The sequence below is a fragment of the Brassica napus genome, chromosome C2, assembly GCF_020379485.1.
Source record: "Brassica napus cultivar Da-Ae chromosome C2, Da-Ae, whole genome shotgun sequence".
NCBI classification, from domain to species: Eukaryota; Viridiplantae; Streptophyta; class Magnoliopsida; order Brassicales; family Brassicaceae; genus Brassica; species Brassica napus.
In genome coordinates, this window is record NC_063445.1 from 24,062,938 (window position 1) to 24,082,459 (window position 19,522).

Consider the following 19,522-nt stretch of genomic DNA (forward strand, 5'->3'; position numbering starts at 1 on the left):
GTGTTTTTTGTGTTTATGTAGCTGATTTGATTTAAATGAAAATGTGAGTTAATATAAGCGGTATTTATACAAAGGATGAGCATACATGCATATATACAGCTATGTACGCTTTTTTGTATTATCTATTCTATTAAAACTCCTGTATGACCAATTGATATTTGTTTGGTCCAATTATTTATAACCCACTTTCTTAAAAATTTAACTGCCATAACATGTATATATATATTATAACCTCCTCTTCCCTTGGTATTTTATAACCTCCCGATGAAAAAAAAATGAAAAAAAATAACCTCCTCTTCCCTTTACTTCCTATCATTTCGGGATGCATTACTTTGAGTGGAAAAAGTATTCGACTATCATTGACAGCAACCAATTCATCTATTAGATGCTTTGATTTTCGCATGTCATATACCATTCTGTATATACATTATCAATAACAATTAATAGCATTTATATTCATAGTATCAATAACTATGTTTACAAATAAATAAATAATTATACCAGCTTTAAATATCGGACGGTTTGAATAAAAATATCAAATAATTTAGATAATTTTAAATTTATGGATAAAAATATTCGGGTAATTTTGTTAATAAATAGTATTTTTAGTATATTTAACTATTTAAAAATTAAGTATAATTAATAGTTGTGGGAATATAATTCCATTTTAAAATTTTGGATACCTATTTGGTTAGCGGTTTGGTTCCGTTCAATTCAATTTTTTGGTTCCAGAGATATATGATTCACTTTTATGAATTAGGTTTACATTTGGTTTTAGTTTTTTGGTTCTGGATAAATGTGTCTAAACCTATACAATATCTTATACAGAAATTAGGGGTGGTCGTTCGAGTACTCATTCCGATTTGGTTAGGATCTAATTCAGATTTTGGGTTTTCGGAGTTTGATATTTTAGCCTCATTCAGATATTTTTAAATTTTAGTTCTGGTTCGAATAACCCATTGAAATTATTTCACTACAAGAAAACATAATCTTAACGAGGGCGGTTTTCCTCGCTAATTCGTCGTAAAAGAGCCTTTACGACGAATTAGCGAGGAAACGCGTTTGCTCGTTACACGTCTGTCGTAACACATATTTCCTCGCTAATTCGTCGTAACTTAGCGAGGAATATATTTCGTCGTAAAGACGAAGTAGGACGATTCGTCGTAAAGACCACGTCAATATTCCACGTAAGGACGTCGCTATAATTCCTCCTAAATACCTCGAAAATAGTTCCTCGTAACCTACACGTAAATACCTTGAAAGAGTTTCCTCGCAAAATACACGTAACAACCACGAAATAATTTCCTCGTAAAATGGTCGTAAACTTTTCCTCGTTATTTCCTCGTAAATGATTCCTCGTAAAATACTCATTAAATGTTTCTCGTCATTTCCTCGTAAGGTTTCCACATAAAGAGGTCGTACATTGGCTACGAATTTACTTCGTTTTTATTATTTTACAGAATTTAAAAATATAATTAAAAAATAATTAAAATTATTTAATTTAATAATAAATTAAAATTCAAAATAAAAATAAATCAATATGAAAATATTTTATATATAAATAAGTTTTGAATTTATATAATACAACAACCAAAAAAAAAACTAAGGGTCGTTCATCGCCCGGTAGAATTCATCACTCCTCCTCGTAACATCCGCCTCGTTATGTACGTCGGATGACTCGCCTTGAATGGGATGTTGTTGTCGCATGTTCCTCAACATGGACTCCCATTCCGGATTTGTGGCCGCAATAAAGTCCAAGAAGCCCTCGACTCCAACCATACGAGATTTTGTCGCGGTCAACTCGTTACGCAGCTGAGCGGACTCTCTACGCAGCTCCGTGACTTCATCATCCCGTCGCTGACCATAAGATGATGTCGCTCTTGGAACATCGTTGACGGAACCAATACCCAACGTCCGTCCCTTTTTTTTAGGGACAACCTTAAAACAAAAAATAAATATTGTAATTAAAAATTTAAAGTTAAATTAAATGAATAATTAAAAATTAATTTTTTTGAATATTTACCTCCTCGTAAATCTTATCCACTTCAAGTGTGGATAAGGTGACGGGTAATCCGTCGGTAGACTGCTGGGTCAGCTGAGTCTGGCGGTCTTCAACCCGAGCAACTACGTCGTTGTAGATTTGCTCGGACTTGCCATCTACAAATACGCCCGCCTTGTTCTTGTAGGTCCTCTCGTAAAGTTCCATAAGAGACGGGAGATGTCCCGTCTCTTTGGCCTAAAAAACAGTTAAGAAAGTTAGAATAAATTAATATATGTATTAAAAAAATTATTTAATAAAATATTTAATTACCATTTCCAAACGGACACCGGCGTGGGGTTTTTGGCCCGTAGTGTGAAGCATCGGCCCGTTCCCGTGCTCATCGACCGTGTTACGGGAGTTAGAGCAAGCCTGGGCGATTCTAATGGAATCAGGAAGGCGCCAATAACGGATGAGGCCATCCCACACATCCGTGGTGAGCTCAGCGGGTTTGCCACGCTCATACCCCTTCACGATCCAGTCACCCTTCCAGTTGGAGACCGTGTCCAACAAGCGAACTTTCGCTTTCGCGTTAAACTTCTTCCTCACCCTCTCAGTGATCCCCAAGGCCCAATTATATTTTTGCTGTTGGAAAAAATAAATTAACAATTAGTTTTTTAGAAAGTATATATATAAATCATGAAAAAATTAAAATATATATAATTAATTAATAGAAACTTACAGCGTAAATTTTGAACCACGTCTTTCTGACGTAGTGAGGCGTCTTACTCCAGTTTGGATGTGCCATGGAGAAGTAACCCTTGATCGTGTCAGTTACGTCCGATGCAAGACATCCGTCAACCCCCCACCTGGAAAATACAAATTTAAAATATAAATTATTTTTTAATGTTATAAAAGAAATTTAAACGAATTAAAAAAAAAATGCAACATACCACAACGTTCCGTCCGGTCGGTCTGGGTCGATGACTGGTAAACCTTCTCTGCCTGGCAGACTGAGAATGTCCTCTACAGTGTACTGCGAGTAAGGAAAACTTGGAGGCACCATCAGATCAGGATGAATATCGGCGACCATCGGAGGTGCCATCGGAGGAGGCACAGGAGGAGGCATCGGAGGAGGCACATGAGGAGCCGATGGTGCACTAGAAGAAGTAGACCCAGAGACTCTCTGAGTGTACTGAGTCTCGGGGACAGTCTCCTGGCCCGAAGAACTGGGAGCGGAAGAAGAGGCCGGGTCTAAACGACTACCCGGCTCACCGAAGATCTCTCTGTAATGGGCAGTAAGTCTTCCTTTTCGAACCTGGGAAAAAAATGAAATTTTTAAAATTAACATCAACAATATATTTCCCAACATTATCCACCTAATCAACACTAAATAACATAAAATCCGCAAACCTATCTAAATTCCCTATACTAACCACCTAATCTATCCTAAACTAACCAAATTAGAGAGGAATCAGAGAGGCTTACCATTGCTACGAAATGGAGAGGAAGTAGAGAGGAAGTAGAGAGGAAAGAAAGAGTGAGCGCTCGGGTGTATATATAAGATTACATATCGTCGCAAATTCGTCGTAAGTTTACGACGAAATAGCGAGCAGTTACAAAGGCCCGTGTTTTTTTTTACGAGGAAATTGCGAGGAATCACAAAGGCCCGTGTTTTTGTTTACGAGGTATTAACGACGATTTTGCCTACGTGGAATTAACGAGGCTTGCTTTCCTATAAATATACCCACAACTCTCATTCTCAAACCACACATAAACTCCCAAATCACACACCTATCTGAAATCACATTCCTCAGCAAAATCATATTCAAATTATAAATATTTGAAAAAAATAGGAAAAGGATAAGATATTAGAATTCATGTGGGCGAGACTTACGTATTATAATTGCTGGAAGTCTTGCCACATGTTATTCTGGTATTTTGATCCTTTTCCCTTTTTTCTAGTTTTTACACTACGAGGTATTTACGACGATTTATGCTTACGTGGAATTAACGTGTTTTATGTTTAAATCTTTTTACGTGGTCTTTACGACGATTTCTGCTTACGTGGTCTTTACGACGATTTCTGGTTACGTGGTCTTTACGACGATTTATGCTTACGTGGTATTTACGACGATTTCATCCTACGTGGAATTAACGAGTGTTATGTTTAAATCCCTAGAATCCGAAACCCGAAACCCCATACCCGAAACCCCATACCCGAAACCCCATACCCGAAACCCCAAACCCCAATCCCCATACCCGAAACCCGAAAGCCCAAACCCGAAACCCAAAACCCAAACCCCCATCTTTAATTTTCTACTTCATATATTTCAAACCCCATATTTAATTTTAAGTTTCGTCGTTATTCATAAACCCCAACCCCCAAACCTGAAACCCGAAAGCCCAAACCCGAAACCCCAACCCCGAAACCCGAAACCCGAAACCCGAAACCCGAAACCTCATACCCGAAACCCCAAACCCCAACCCCCAAACCCGAAACCCGAAAGCCCAAACCCGAAACCCAAACCCAAACCCCCATCTTTAATTTTCTACTTCATATATTCCAAACCCCATATTTAATTTTAAGTTTCGTTGTTATTTTTAACGAGTGTTATGGTTAAATCCCTAGAACCCCAAACCCGAAACACGAAACCCGAAACCCGAAATCCAAAACCCGAAACACGAAACCCCAAACCCCGAACCCCTAAACCCGAAACTCCAAACTCGAAACCCCAAACCCGAAACCCGAAACACGAAATCCAAAACCCGAAACCCGAAACCCCGAACCCCTTAACCCGAAACCCCAAAATCCGATTAAACCCCGAACCCGAAACCCCAAACCCCAAACCCCGAACCCCTAAACCCGAAACCCAAAACCAAAAACCCGAAACCCCAAACCCCAAACCCGAAACCCAAAACCCGAAACCCCAAACCCCAAACCCCAAACCCCATATTCCTTATTTTCTACTTCATATATTCCAAACCCCATCTTTATTTTTAGGTTTCGACGTTATTTCCTCGTTGTCTTACGTTGTATTTACGACGATTTCATCCTACGTGGTTTTTATGACAAATTCATCGTACGTGGTATTTACGACGATTTTGTCCTACGTGGAATTAACGAGTCCCGCGTTCTGTATTTTTATATTTCCTCGTTATTTCCTCGTTGACCTACGAGTCCTTTACGACGATTTTTTGTTACGTGGAATTAACGAGTGTTATGTTTAAATCCCTTGAATCCGAAACCCCAAACCCCATATTCCTTATTTTCTACTTCATATACTCCAAACCCCATCTTTATTTCCATTCCAAACCACAATTCCCACATTTGCTTATTCATAAAACAAACTCCCGGCATTACCTTATTCATAAAACAAACCCCACATTATCTTATTCATAAAACAAACTCCCTCATCTTATTCATAAAACAAATACATCAATCGGATACATCGACATTCTCGTCATCACTAGAAACATCATCATTTTCATTAAACTCGTCTTCAACAGCTTCGTCTGTGGCATCATCGGTAAGATCTTCGTACTCGTGATTATGCGGATCAATGAGAAGGATGTCATCAATTTCTTGTTCAGGTTCCTCAACTTCATTTATCTGTTCTTCTTGCAATGGTGGTTCTTCTCCACTGATGATTCGTCCTCGAGGTGTAACTTTGATCACTGCTAACCAATTTATACCTGAATCTCTCATCCGAGGGTATGGAAGGAAGCTAACTTGGTCTGCTTGTGAAGCTAAGATGAAAGGCTCGAATTTGTTGTACCTTCGTCCACCGTTGACATCAACTACACCGAATTTGTTAGACCGAACACCTCTGTTGACGACGGGGTCGAACCATTCACATTTGAAGAGGACGCATTTCAGCTTCAGTATCCCTGGAAATTCGACTTCAATAATCTCCGTCAAGATCCCGTAGAAATCTGTTTCCCCTTTCACACATATTCCATAGTTACTGGTCGCCCGCTGTCTACCATAGTCATATGTATGAAAAGTATAGCCTCGTGTGAAATACATCTGTGATGTGGTGACCTTTACAAGTGGAGATTGAATTACTTCGTGTAACCACTTAGGATAATCTGCATCGTCGTCGTCATAATCAACCTGCAAAAATAAAGAGAATGTTAATGAAATACAGATAATGTATGAAAAAAACGTTTTAGTTAATACCTGATTCCGCAACCACTTAATGAAGTGTTGATCTTTCCTTTTGTCTACGTCACTTGTGGATATACCAAGAAATGTTTCTTCGACTTGAGAAACAAATAGGCTGTAAAATCACATTTTATAGGAATGAATCTCTCGCAATTATACAATTAATTATACTTATATGTGTTTCGAAGTGTCAATATACGTTACCTTTCAAAATAACGCATCAATGGATCTTCGCAATTGAGTAGAATATAGGTGTGTGCACTATGAGCGTCTTCTTCACTCGACCACCAAACCTCTTTAGACTTCCCACCGAGTCGCCCAATCTGGCTAAAGAAGTCTGGAACACCAGCAACTGCATATGTTGGCGCAACACCACCACCATGTACGTACTTTTGACGCAAAGTAGTACGATGTGAAGTGAGAAACTTCTTCCGTCAAACTTCCAGCAATTATAGAACCTTCAACTTTGGCGAGGTTCTTTGCTTTTCCCTTCAAATATTTCATGGCTCGCTCATACTGATACATCCATCCGTAATGTACAGGTCCACGAAGCAATGCCTCATATGGGAGTTGGACAGCTAGATGCTCCATGACGTCAAAAATCCGGGAGGAAATATCTTCTCCAAGTTGCACAATAAGATGGGAATGTTCTCCTGAAGCTGTTCCACAACTTCTTCTTTAAGAGTGCGTGTGCTCAGATCCCTGAAAAATGCTCCAATGCCTTTTATATTCAAAAAAAAATTAAACACATTGTTAGTCATATATTATTTTGTAAATTATTGTGATATAATACACTACGTACCTGCAAGTGCTTCATGTACGTTTGTTGGAAGTAGCTCCGCAAATGCAAAGGGCAGTAGTCGTTGCATAAATACATGACAATCATGACTCTTCATCCCAGAGAACTTTTGACCCTTTTCAACACATCTAGAGAGATTCGAAACATACCCATCGGGGAACTTCACTTCTGATGCCACCCAGTTGATTTTATTAATCTGAATATCGGAACGGGAACTTGTCCATTGCTTTTAATATGTAACTCGCTTCTTGAGCAAATATCCGGCAAGTCCAACCTCGATTTTATGTTGTCTTTTGTCTTCCCTGGGACATTCAATATTGTATTCATGATGTTCTCAAAGAAATTCTTCTCTATATGCATCACATCGAGGTTGTGGCGCAGAAGAAGATCCTTCCAATATGGCAACTCCCAAAATATACTCTTCTTGTGCCAGTTGTGATGAACACCGTAAGAATCTGGCATATTACGAGGGACATGCCAATTACCACCCCAACGAACTGTTTCGTTAGCTCCGTAGTAGTCGATTTGCGCTTCAATTTGTTCTCCAGTTAGATATGGAGGAGGAGTGTCTCTCACAACCCTTTTGTGCCTAAACAAATTCTTGTTTCTTCGGTAAGGATGGCCAATGGGAAGAAATCGACGGTGACAATCAAACCAACTTGTCTTCCTACCATTCTTCAGTTGAAACGCATCTGTCGTTCCATTACAATATGGACAAGCTAATCTCCCATGTGTAGTCCATCCAGACAACATCCCATAGGCAGGGAAATCACTTATGGTCCACAAAAGCATCGCTCGCATCGTAAAATTCGTCTTCGTTGAACAGTCATACGTCCTCACCCCTGTTGACCACAAATCCTTCAACTCTTTTATCAGTGGTTGTAGGAAAACATCCAGGGACCTTTTTGGATGGTTCGGACCAGGTATTAATATGGTCAAGAATAGTAACTCCCGTTGCATGCACATCTCCGGTGGCAGGTTGTATGGAGTAAGAAAGACTGGCCACAATGAATATTGTCTCCCTGACATTCCGAACGGACTAAATCCATCTGTGCATAATCCGAGATACACATTCCGGATATTGCTAGCGAAATCTGGATGTACTTTGTTGAAATGTTTCCAGGCTCTTGCATCTGATGGATGAGTCATCTCACCATCCGTCTGAGTATGCTCGGCATGCCATCTCATCTTTCCAGCAGTCTGCTCTGATTGATACAATCTTTTCAATCTGTCTGTAATTGGTAGGTACCACATCCTTTGGTACGGTACCCTATTACGTCCCCGTCCTTGCGGCTTGAATCGTGGCTTCTTGCAGAATCGACATTCTTCTAGCTTCTCATCATCTCCCCAATAGATCATGCAGTTGTCGATGCAAACATCTATCATCTCCGAAGGCAACCCAAGACTATAAACCAGTTTCTGAATCTCATAATAAGAATCAGCAGACACATTGTCTTCCGGCAAATACTCTTTAAACAAGTCCGCCCATTCGTTCATGCAACTTTCAGGTAGATTGTGATCAGTTTTAATATTCATCATTCTAGCAGCTAACGACAATTTAGAGAGACCTTCTCTACAACCACTGTAAAGTGGTTGATTCGCCGCGTTTAACATTTCGTAAAACTTTTTTGCATCTATATTAGGTTCTTCATCTTCATCATGAGCTACGAATGCATCAGCTACCATATCATGAACCCTATCATAATCTACCATCTCCTCCTGATGGTAACTATGTTCATTATGCAAATGATGATCAACCGGTTCTTTTTCCTGAAAATTGCTATTACTACTACTAGCTTCATTCTGATCATAATTAAAACCTTCTCCATGTTGAAACCAGATATAGTAATTTGCCGTGAAACCTCTATTTATTAAATGCTTCCAAACATTTTCACGGTTTGCCAGTTTCGAATTGTTGCATTTCCGACAAGGACAGAACATCTTACCACTTTCTTGGGCGAGCGGTGTTGAATCTGCTTGATGCATAAATGTCTCCAGACCCGCAAGGTATTCTTTCGTCACTCTCTCGTTAGCATCTCTATGCATATACATCCACTTCCGCAACTCGTAAATAGTCCCGGAGCCAGTCATTTTTTTCTTTCACGTTTTTTGTTGTTGGTGTGTTTAAAATGATGTTCAAACATCCATATTTATAGGAAAATTCGAATCTGGTAGTTGTAATTTTGCTATGAATTTACGACGAAAATTAATTAGGTGGGCAAAAAAAACGTGTAACACCTATGAAGTTGGTGGATTCAAAAATTTCCTCGTTAAATACACGTAAACTATTCCTTCGTATATACCACACAAAGTTTACGTCGTATTTACGAGGAAATAGTTTTTCCTCGTAAAATACTAGTAAAATTACATCCACTTTACGACGAAACAGTTTTGTCGTTACGTTACGAGGAAATAACGATGACTTTAGTTTTTCACGTAAATTCGTCGTAAACTCGACGCAAATTTACGAGGATTGTTTTTCCTCGTTAATTTTCGTCGTTAAGCATGTGTTTTCTTGTAGTGTTTTAAAAATCTTAAAGTTCATATACTAAATAATATTGATAACTAAATTGTATATCGATATGTTTGTTGCTTCCTACGAGCAAAACACATACCTATTTCATTTAACTACATTTTACATTTAACTGATTTTATAAATGTGGAACGGGTGATATTCTTTTTTTTTTGTTCAACCAGGAACGGGGTGATATTCATTTTAAGTTATATATAAAAAATATACCGAAAAAACAAAACAAACAATATACCCGCGCTTTGTAGCGCGGATCAAGATCTAGTCTTATTCTATTAAAACAGCAACATGTCCAATTGATAAATGTTTGGTCGAAGTAACATATTTTATAACTGCATCTAAATTAACCACTTCCACTAACAACGAAATTTATGCAACCGTAATATTCGTTTTTTTTAAACTAACCGTAATTTACCTCATACTATTAAAAATTGAGAGGTATAATATTATTTATTAGTACGAAACTTATACGTGATTATAGACTTCATGAAATATTCCTTCGATGATGATCAACTATTCCACATACAAATCATTAATAGAAAAAACAAATCATGAATCCATGATATACAACTACCAACAGCCCATGAGTAAAAATCATAGCAAATATATATAACTTAATAATATATAGTTTTCAAAACCGATTAAAATTTAGACCAATACAATAAAAATTCATGAATCAATTCAGATAAACAAGAAATATAAATAGTTTTTTTTATAAGAAAAATAAATTATTTAATCTATCTATTCTATTAAATTAGGAACATGATCAGTTGATATTATTATGGAAGTATTATTTATAAAAATATATTCTACGGGTTTTAGCTTAACGGGTTTTAAATAGGTTATTCGATTAAAAATATTTATTAAATGTTGAGTGAAGACCTTATTAACCCATTTACATATATATTTAACAAAATATATTAAAAAAATATTTTTCAAATATTTTTCAAAACTTTTGTTCGGTTTTCTGTGCGTGTTAGATTTGATATTTGTTTTTGGATATAACACTTAAGAACCATTCGAGTATATATGCCAAATCTAATAGATTATGAGACTTTGATTTTTGGGTCGATTCCGATTCAGATTTTTTGGATACGAATATTTTTCTTGACTAATTATGTTAGGTAACTACTAAGAAAATATAATATGTTGTAAATTTTAGGAATAAAGTTTTAAAAAAATTTCTGAAATACATATGACATATAATTATGCAATTTGACATATTTAATATAGTTACCAAAAATTATATTAAATTAAATTAATATTAAATACAAATATGATTACAAAAATAACACAAATATAAAAATTAAATTTCTCAAAAAAATTTAAACAAAAAATATACCCGCCAATCTAGTTAACTTTAAAATTAAGCAAATGCGTTGAGATTTGAGAAGATGCCATCTTTTTATATATTTTTATAGATTTGATAATTATTAACTTCCTTGCTCATTTCTTTAATTTATTTGTTTGTTTATTTCTTGTGGGGAGATAGAGTTTTAGATGCCTTCTTACAAACAAAAATAAAAGATAAGTTGTAGCTTGCTTTTGACCGATTACTTATGATCACTATTAACTTCTGTTCTCTTCTCGACGTGCCAAATTTCGATATTTTTGTTTCTCTGTAAATTCACCACCCTTTTTTTTAACTCCGAGGCACCAAAAGACAAGTACTTCGTGGAACCTAACTCATCAACGGAAGAGTACAGCGAGTTCGCCCTAATACAAATATATTGATTAAAAGTCAATACTGCACATGACATGTGTTAGGTGATTTCATCCAGGAGTATTATATGCAATGTAAGAGCATATACTGTATATTCCGAGAGTTAACCAAGTGGTCTTGACTAATGGTAAATAGACTCCGGTTGGAGCTTTCGCCTTGAGTTCGATTCTCCTTAGCTATCCGAAACGCTTTAAGTGGTAAGAAAAAGTAGATTTTGCGGGTTTCGTGGTGATTAGTCATTAAGTTTGAAAAGCCTTTGGGACCACACCACGGTTATAAAAAAAAATGAATTTCTCACAAAATTCATTTAACATTATACTAATCTATACTATTATTTGAGAAGTGAATTTGCTTACTTGTCATCTTTTCCATGATTTTAGTTAATTTTCTCACTTGTCATTTTTCCATGATTTTTAGATAAATCATTAGTTTAATTAATATTATATATTAAAATTTTGCTTACTTATCATTTTTCATGATTTTAGTTAATTTGCTTACTTGTCATTTTTTCAATAATTTTAGAATAAATCATTAGTTTAATTAATATTATTATTTAAAATTTTATTTTAAAATCTATATATTTATCATGATATTAAAGATAATTATTAAACATTAAACTATTCTATTGATATATATATACTATTATTTTAAAATATATATATTTTAATATATAATTATCATGATATTTAGGACATTTAATTAATAAATAGATATTAACAATATCTACTGATAATATAATCATTACTTTTATCTTATGTTAATTTATGATTTTAATGACTAATATTATAGCCATTTCTTTGATTTTTATAGGAAATATTGATGAAATACAAATTTTATATATAAGTATTTTAATATATCTGAATTAACATGTTTCTTTGGTTTATTCGGTTTGATCGCTTAATATACTCAACCATATCCATATACTGCGGTTTCTTAAAAATAGCATCCATTCAGTTTATTCGGTACTACCAAATCAAGACCGTTTTCCCTATTTCGGTTTGGTTCAGTTTTAAATGGTTCGGTTTTACAAGATTGAACATTCCTAGACTATTGTTATTTTATTAATGTTTTATAGTTGTGATTTTTTATAATCCTTTCGAGTACCACATGATTTTTTTTCAATCCAAATACTACATGTATTTAATTTCAAATACAAATTTCCTAATCTCTTTTTTATTATTTGAGGAGCATTAATAACTAAATTGTCATTTCTTAGGTGTCAACACTAGAATCATTCTCACACCCTTTAATTAAAAGCCCTCTCCTCATTAGAATAATTACATATTTTTCCATTATTCATTACAATATAGCTTAACATAATCTATACTAATAAAATAGAGATATCTGCTTTCTCAGACCACCACGTCAGCAAGTAGGTTGGGGGTTTTGCGCCACGTGGCACTATAAAAAATTAAGACATCGACTGATTTTGTAACTTATCTGTGCTGGACCATTGCATCCTTTTCATAATCTCTCACCCAACAAACTCAACAAAGCAGCCTAACTCCAAAACCTCGACAAAGCCCATTTGTTGAAACCCTTCTTCTTTGATTGTCTTCGCCCGATCACATCCTCCTCACTCACGGCGATAACAAATTGGAGTTGTAACGTCTTTCGTCCTCATTGAATATTTTTCATAAATTTTACCCACTAAGTCTTTCATTCAAGTTCTCCCACGAAGTTGCTTTTAGTTTCCCATGACCTCAGCCCCACCGCAAATCCCTAATTTCTACTACTATAAATAGGGATGCAGAATTCTCGAAATCTCACAGCTTCACTCGATTCAACCTTCTGCTTCTTCACACACACAAGCAGCAACTATGATTTCATCCCATATATTTTTCTATAATTTGAAGCCCAGTTGTTGTTCTCAAATGGTGGTAGCGCATCTTCTGTGTTTCGGGGAAGCACGCAACGTCAAGAAAGGAGGGGATCTGATGGGAGTTGACATAGTGCTTCTTGATGAGTAGGTTTGTCTCATTTTTTTTACTTTGTCTATGTAGTAACATCTTCTCTGTTCGTTCACAAGTAGTTACAGCTATTACCTTCATTCTATTAATGTAGCCAAAAATATTTAGCTCAAGTAATTTTTTATTTGATATGTTTGCCATGTATTGTTACAATTTTGTAACCAGATATATAGATAGATCTGTGACTAATCTACTACTTTTGTCTAAGATTTTTTTCTGGAAGTTCACAAATACTTATAAACTGTGTATTATGTTTTGACTCCCCACAGTCCACACTGCTGCAAGGGTGCACCGGCTTCACACTTTCAAACACCTTCTGAAAGAGGGAGACATTTACGAGATCAGTGGCTTTCATGTTGCAAGAACTATCACCCACTTCAAGCTGTCAGATTCAACCGTAGTCCATTGAAACAACCAATGGCTGGTTCTACATTTCATGCTCAAAATGTTCTCGGAAGCTTCAGCGTGGCCTATCTTGATTCACATGTACATCATGTCACACTAGCGCTGTAATCGGACCTTAACTACATTGAGCGCTTTAAATACTACCTCATTTTTTATAATCCCCATATCACAGCTTACACCTTTTTTTTTTCCTTTTCAAATTTAAGGTATCGTGTGGAAATTTCCATGACAGATGCGACAGACTCGGCTGTGTTTGTGTTGTTTGACTAAGAGATGTCTAAGTTAGTGTGCTTGCGGCATAAGTCGTCGAGTTCATGGTGTGTCCCCTTAAAATCATTTTATCTTACGTTATTTTTTTTACTAGAAAGGGATCTACATAATGTTTGTTGCTAAGCAGGTTGCAGGTGTTGGCGACCCCCTCGAGCTTCCACCTTTTACCTAAGAAAGTGTTGGGAAAACATACAGGTTCCAGCTGAGCTACTAAAGTTCAATTTTCCACAAAGCATCAGACCTTCACTGTGTCACACATCTTTGATATGCCATTATTGCAAATCACGTAAGCCTTATTAAACTAATAACTTTGCACTCTTCTGCATTAACATGTTATAAGGGAAATGGACAGAAAGGGAACTATTTTCCAGGAGATGAAATGCCTGGTGCTAAATGTCTCTCTTGCAACTGCACTGATGGTCGAAGGTCAAGTGGTAATGTCCAGAGCAACAAAATTGATGGAAAACCTTCGGACCAGGCGAGCCCATCTGGTGGAGAAGTTTCAGTTGCACAACACAATTGGGAGGGGAGCATTCTAGATGCAGACCCGGTTCAAGTTGCATGCAACAAACACCCCAAAGAAGTCATGCACCGGATAGTTGATTAATCTATTGACCTTGAGACCTCACTCTTTCTCTTTTGGTTCATTGCAGTGTTGTTTTACATGTCTGGTATTTCTCTCAAGCTCCATTTAAATGATGTTTTTGTATCTAAAAATCTCAGTTTTATGGTTTCCTCACCTTTGTTTTTAACTTCCACCATGGAAATTAAAAACGGCTTGGCACTTACACTACAAGAAAACAGCAAGGATACTGAGGGAAAAAATCGTCGGAATTTCGTCGGAATAACGTTATTCCGACGACATACCGACGAAACAAGTCCTCGGAAATAATTCCTCGGAATTTCTTCTTTCCTCGGAAATCCATCGGAATTTTCCGACGGAATTCCGAGGAAACAAATTTTCGAGGAAATTCCGAGGATCACTAGTTTGTCGGAAATCTCCTCGGAATATACCGAGGGAGAACTTCGTCGGGATATTTCCTCGGAACTTCATCGATCGATGCGTTTTTAGACATATATACATCGATCGATCCTTTTATAAAAAAAACGTTCGGAATATACCGAGGGACACCTTTCCTCGGAATATTCCGAGGAACATGTCCCTCGGTATATTACGAGGAACATGTCCCTCGGTATATTCCGAGGAACATGTCCCTCGGTATATTCCGAGGAAAGGTGTCCCTCGGTATATTCCAAGGAAGATGTCCCTCGGTATATTCCGAACGTTTTTTTATAAATAGATCGATCGATGGATATATGTCCAAAAACGCATCGATCGATCGAGTAAAAAATATAATTAATTTCCTCGGAATATAAAAAATATTTATTTTTTTTAAAAATAAAATTTTTGAAATTTAAATTCGAAAATATAAAATTAAAATTAAAATTGAAATCATATTAATTAATATTCAAAGTTTCACAAATAAAAATAAAACATTCTGAGTTTTTGGAAAAAAAAAACTACGGGTCTGGCACGTCCGGGAACACCTCGTTCGGGTACATCCTCTGCATCATCTCCATCATTTGCTGGTTCAGTCTCCTCTGCGTCTCATAGCCCGCCTGTTGAGCTGCCATCTGGGTCTCCAACAAAGATATGCGATCATCCTTGTCGTTCAACTGAGCCGAAAGTACTTCTGGATCAACAAAGGGCGGTGGTGCAGAAGGAGGAACCGACCGAGCGCGACGACCCAAACCGACCAAACGTCTTTTCTTCTTTGGAACCGACTGAATAGAAAATAGCCAAATTTTCAAATTTAAACCAAGAAATAAATGAATTGAACTTTAAAAAAAAAAAGAACTTACGGATTCAACGATTTCGTTGATTCGAAACCGGGACAAGTTGGTCGAAGCCGTCGAAGCGTCATCCTCGGTTTGAAGCTGAGACACTTCGTCTACCACCTGAGTTTGGACCAGTTCGACCACGTCCCTCACAAGACCGTCATCAATATGGCCGGTCTTCTTGTTGGTATACGCCCTCTTCATTAGGGCGAGATCATCAACCGGCTCGCCATCATTTTCTTCCGCCTTGAAAAAAATCATAAATTAAAGAAACATTAGAAATTAGAAGAAATGCACAATAAATTAAAATTCTGAAACTCAAATAATTGAAGAAAAAGCGGTTGAACTTACCATGCGATCTCCCAGAGTGGCAATATATTGAGCACCCAAGTTATGCTTGTAGATGTCTTTCCCTTTACGGTCGCTCATGCTGTTGGTGGAGTTGGTGGAAGAAGTTTCTTTCGTCTCTTCCTTATCCCAATCCGCACACAACTCCTTCCAGACCGTGTCGTTCATCGACTTTGGGACCTTTTAATAAAAAAAAAAAATTAATAAATTAAAAAATAGTTTAATATATTAAAAAATTGTTTAATAAATTAAATCGAACATTATTGATTTCTCACTTCTTCTTCCACTCGTGGATCTGCTTCTCATAGTTGTCCATAACTTTATGGACGAAGTGGTGATAGATAAAGAGGGTCTCATCGGAATTCCAGTTGAACTCTTGCTGAAAAAAAAACACAATTAGTAGAAAATTTATATTAAAGATTAAAAATGTAAGTAAAAAATTAGAATACTTACCGCAAACTGACAAAACCACAGAACCTGCTTGTCGGTAGGGAAGTGAGTGAAAGTCGGATGTCCCCTGTCGAGGGCCGAGTACATCATACGGTTGATCCATGCGCTGATCCCGTTCCCGGATCGGTTGAACCTAATAAAAAGAACAAACGGTTAATAATGAATCCAAATTTAAAGAAAAAAAAATGTTTAATTACCATGTTTGACCCCGTCCATGTGGATACGGAGTGAGATACGGAAGATGGTCACGACCGGGCTGTTCCTCGGAATTTCCTCGGAATATTCCGAGGCTTTTCCGAGGAAACAGGGTTTGGGGTAACAATGTGATCGATCGAGAACAAAATCTCGTACGTTTTTTTTATAAAAGGATCGATCGATGTATATATATCCAAAAATGCATCGATCGATCACTAAGATGGACCAAAGCGTAACAATGTGATCGATCGATTAGATTATCCCACCGATCGATCGAGAATATCAAGTGTTCATCAGAATTTTCTCGGAAAATCTCGTAAGTTTTTTTATAAACTGATCGATCGATGGATATATGTTCGAAAACGCATCGATCGATCACTAAGATGGACCAAAGCGTAACAATGTGATCGATCGATTAGATTATCCAATCGATCGATCGAGAATATCAAGTGTTCCTCGGAATTTCCTCGGAAAATTCCGAGGCTTTTCCGAGGAAAGAGGAAGTGTTCCTCGGTATTTCTTTAAAAAAAAAAATTAATGGTAGTCTGTTTCCGAGTCATCATCACCAGATGAATCTGAATCTGAATCTTGGTGAAACTCTCCAATCACTGGTTCATCCTCTACGTGAACGACGGCTTCCTCTCCGAAGTCGGTTAAATTGACTACAAGGCCAACTCCAGCTAAATCTTCTGCTGCACTTAAGTTGTCGGATGTGCTTGGTTGTAGTGGGTATTCCAGCTCAGAACTTCCCTGAACTCGGCCCTCCAATAAATCATGCAGTTGTCGCTGCATACATCTATTACCTGATACGATAAACCAAGACCAGCTACGAGTTTCTGAACCTCGTAGTATGAACCAGGAGCTACATTATCCTCGGGTAGAATACCTTTTACAAAATCAGCAATCGCATCCACACAGTCTTCAGCCAAATTATAATCTGTTTTAATGCCCATCAATCTTGTAGCAGATGATAAAGCTGAATGACCATCTCTGCAACCTTCATACAATGGTTGCTTTCCAGCATCCAACATATCATAAAATCTCCTAGCTTGTGCATTGAGTAAATCTTCCCCTCTAAAATGATAATTTACCATCTGCTCAGTACCTACACCATAATCTACATCCGTTCTAATTGGTTCTTCTAATCTAACCGCTGGCTGAGGTTCGCTAGTACTACCATGTTCATAATCAGTTTCTCCATGATGATACCAAATTTTGTAACTTCGTGTAAACCCACTCAAATATAGATGAGTCCAAACATCCCACTCTTTAATAATCTTTCTATTTTTACAATTAGAGCAAGGACATCTTAACATACATGTTTTTGCTTCTGGTTGTCGGTGAACTAACCCCATGAATTCGGTTATACCTCGTTGGTATTCTTCCGTAAGCAATCTCGTGTTCGGATCCAAATGAGGTCGATCGATCCAAGAACGAAAATAATTTGTAGAAGACATATTTTTTATGAATCAAATTCGTGTGTAAATAGAGTAAGAGAGAGGATGAAGATATGGAGTGAATGAAGAGGAAGAGGAGTGCTTGTATTTATAGTTTAAATCCTGCCGACAGACCGAGGAAATTCCGACGGAATTCCGACGCCAACGGCTAGTTCGTCGGAATTTCCTCGGAATTTTGTAAAATCCTCCAACGGCTCTCCAATGGCTCTCCAACGGCTATAATATTTCCTCGGAATTCATCGGTTTTTTCCCAGGAACACATATTTCCTCGGAATTTCCTCGGAATATTCCGACGGATTGATATTTCCTTGGAATTCCGTCGGTATATTCCGAGGAAATTCCGAGGAAAACAAATTTTGTGTTTCCTCGGAATTTCCTCGGAAATTCCTCGGGATATTCCGAGGATTTCATTTTCCGTCAGAATATCGCTGTTTTCTTGTAGTGTTATTCCACACAGATGTTGATTTATATATTTATTAAGCTCCATTTTAATGCTGGTATTTGTTATCTTAAAGTCTCACTTTATGCTTTCCTCGACTTTGTTTTAAACTCCCATCATATAAATTTAAAACGTATTTGCACTTACTGCGCACATACGTTTGTTTATATATTCAGAAACAGTTGTTTATGGTCTACTTAAACTACTTTGGTGGTCATATAAATGAAATCAACAACAAACTTATACACCAGTTCCATTATTTTAAAAACTTGCAATCAAAACCACCAGCTGATATATCTTTACTCATTTATTTATTATCAGAAATGGATTACAAGATGCTTGATCGAAACGGTCACTCGAGACTCATGGAGTCTACTAACATTAACATACAAAGCATGACTCAACTCTTTACTCTAGCTTCCTTTTATACTTCATCTTCATTCTTAGCTTAGCTGTCCAATCTCTCTAACCGCCAACCCTATACACCATTCAGTGTCTTTACTTTGTTATAATTCCTTCCCCTCACTTCCAAGTCAATAGTGAGATAGACGATGTCTATCACAAGGTTGACAAACTGAATGACATACAATTTTTGTGGCTCACCGAGACTGAATTTTATTTACCCTTATTGGACAATCCCACATTCCATATGTCAACCTACAACAACTTGATAAATAACATGTACGTGGTGAATAAAACCACCTTTTTAACACATTTTTCCTATATTTCAACATCCATATACTCATACCTTCACCACGTTTATAAACGTTCAAAAGAAACCAACCAACCCTATCTCACCACGGCAATTTACTGTCACGGTCCGAATGACAGAACTACAAAAGAAATCTACCACCAATAACAAAACAAGAATAACAGATAAATTAACACAAATCCTAATTCCGCGCGAAGCGCTGATCTCTCCTAGTATATTATATGATTCCTATCTATATA

The 19,522-nt window shown here is 36.9% G+C and overlaps 1 long non-coding RNA gene across 2 annotated transcripts; it reads left to right on the forward strand.

Moving 5' to 3' along the window:
• Positions 1 to 11,862: 11,862 nt before the first annotated feature.
• LOC106379441 lies at positions 11,863 to 14,595 on the forward strand. 2 transcript variants are annotated; one of them, XR_002662956.2, is made up of 5 exons: positions 11,863 to 13,168; positions 13,438 to 13,677; positions 13,780 to 13,890; positions 13,971 to 14,129; positions 14,196 to 14,595. It is a non-coding gene; the product is annotated as an uncharacterized LOC106379441 (long non-coding RNA). The 2 variants fall into 2 exon arrangements; XR_002662955.2 differs by having other exon boundaries at positions 11,865 to 13,168; positions 13,971 to 14,595.
• Positions 14,596 to 19,522: the final 4,927 nt, after the last annotated feature.